Genomic DNA, 1,809 nt, shown 5'->3' with positions numbered 1-1,809 from the left:
TAGGAGGTTTTTATTCATATGAGACAATCTCAAAAGAAAACTTAGGATTAGGGTTTTAATTAAAAAATAGTAAACATTCCAAGATGAAAACATAGAATTAGGGTTTTAATTGAAAAATAGGAGACATTACTATATGAAAACACATGATTAGTATTTTTGTTCAAGGATACTAGACATTCTAAAAAGAAAACATAGAATTATGGTTTTGATTGAAAGATAGGAGTCATGCTATTAGAAAACATTGGATTAGGTTTTGATTTAAAATAGTAGGCGTTAAGAAAAAGAAAATATAAGATTACGAGCTGTTTGGAAGATAGGATTACACGTGCGAAAGAGGAAAATGTGAGGATTATGATATTTATTCAAAAGCCGAGGCCATTATGAGAAATAAAACATAGATTAGGAGTTTTCGATTAAAATAAAATATAATGATGCAAAGTTTTTATTAGAGCATAAGTACATTTTATGAAAACATGGGATGAAAGGTTTGTTAAAGAAACTTAGTCTTATGTTTCTCTAGGAATATTTTTACTGTGCTGAGATCAAGAGCAATAATCTTTATGTTTTCTTTTAAAAGTAATGTCTCATATTTTTCTAATAAACTCTAATCTATGTTTATTTTTGAATGTCTCATATTTTCAATCAAAACGATAATCTTATGTTTTTCTTTGAACTTATCTCATATTTTTGAATGGAACCTAATGCTATGTTTGCTTTTTTGAATATGTACTATTTTTTAATCAAAACCCCAATCCTATATTTTCTTTTGTTATATTTTTGGTTTTTAATAAAAACCTAATCCTATGTTTTAATGAAAACATATAGGATTAGGGTTTTTATTGGAATGTCTCATATTTTTAATCAAAACTAAATATTATGTTTTCTTTTCATAATGCATGCTATTTTTAAATAAAAATCCTTATCCTATGTTTACTTCTTTGGAAATATTAATGGTATCTTTCAATCAAAAGCCGAGAATCGATGTTTTCTCTTCTTAATGTCTACTATTTTCATGAAAACCTAATCTGTTTCTTATATTAATGTATTTTTATAACAACCTTAATCCTATGTTTTTTTTTCGGGAATGTCTACTATTTTTAATTAAGCAACCCTATGTTTCGATGGAATTATTTTCTCCTGTTATCATTAAAACCCTAATTCAATATTTTGTCATGAGTAATGTATTTGTTTTCAATCAAGACCTTATTTATATTTTATTTTGGATGCTGCATCTTTTCAATCAAAACCCTAATCTTATGTTTTCTTTGAGAAGTGTGTCCTATCTTCAATCTAAAATAGGATGTTATATTTTCTTTACTTCTTGTCTCTTATTTTTGTTTTTATTGAAACTACCTATGTATTTCACTTCGAGATGTCTCACTTTTACAATAAAAACCTATATCTTTTTCTTTCGAATACTTTTCCTTAATTATGAACCTATTCCCTTCTTGTGTTTGCGAATGTGTCCTATTTTTCAATTTGAAGTAAAATGTAATCCTTTGTTTTTCTTTTTGAAGCGTCTTATATTTTTAGTCAAGGCTAATCCTATCTTGTATTAGGAATATTCTGCTAATTTTTAATTAAAACCTTAAATGTATTTTCTTTTTCTTAATGTATTTTCAATCAAAACTAAATCTGTGTTTCTTTCGGGATGCCTCCTTGTTTCGATAAAAACCTAATCTGTTCTTTCTTTTATGAATGTCTTTTATTTTAATCAAAACCCTAATGCCATGTTTCTTATGTATTATGTCTCTTTTCAGTAAGATAATCTGTTTTCATTTTGGAATATTTAGTCAAAATCCTAATCCT

The sequence above is a fragment of the Dioscorea cayenensis genome, chromosome 20 (genome assembly GCF_009730915.1).
Source record: "Dioscorea cayenensis subsp. rotundata cultivar TDr96_F1 chromosome 20, TDr96_F1_v2_PseudoChromosome.rev07_lg8_w22 25.fasta, whole genome shotgun sequence".
NCBI lineage: Eukaryota > Viridiplantae > Streptophyta > Magnoliopsida > Dioscoreales > Dioscoreaceae > Dioscorea > Dioscorea cayenensis.
The sequence above is the reverse complement of the archived record's forward strand: the minus strand, read 5'-3'. Positions refer to the sequence as shown.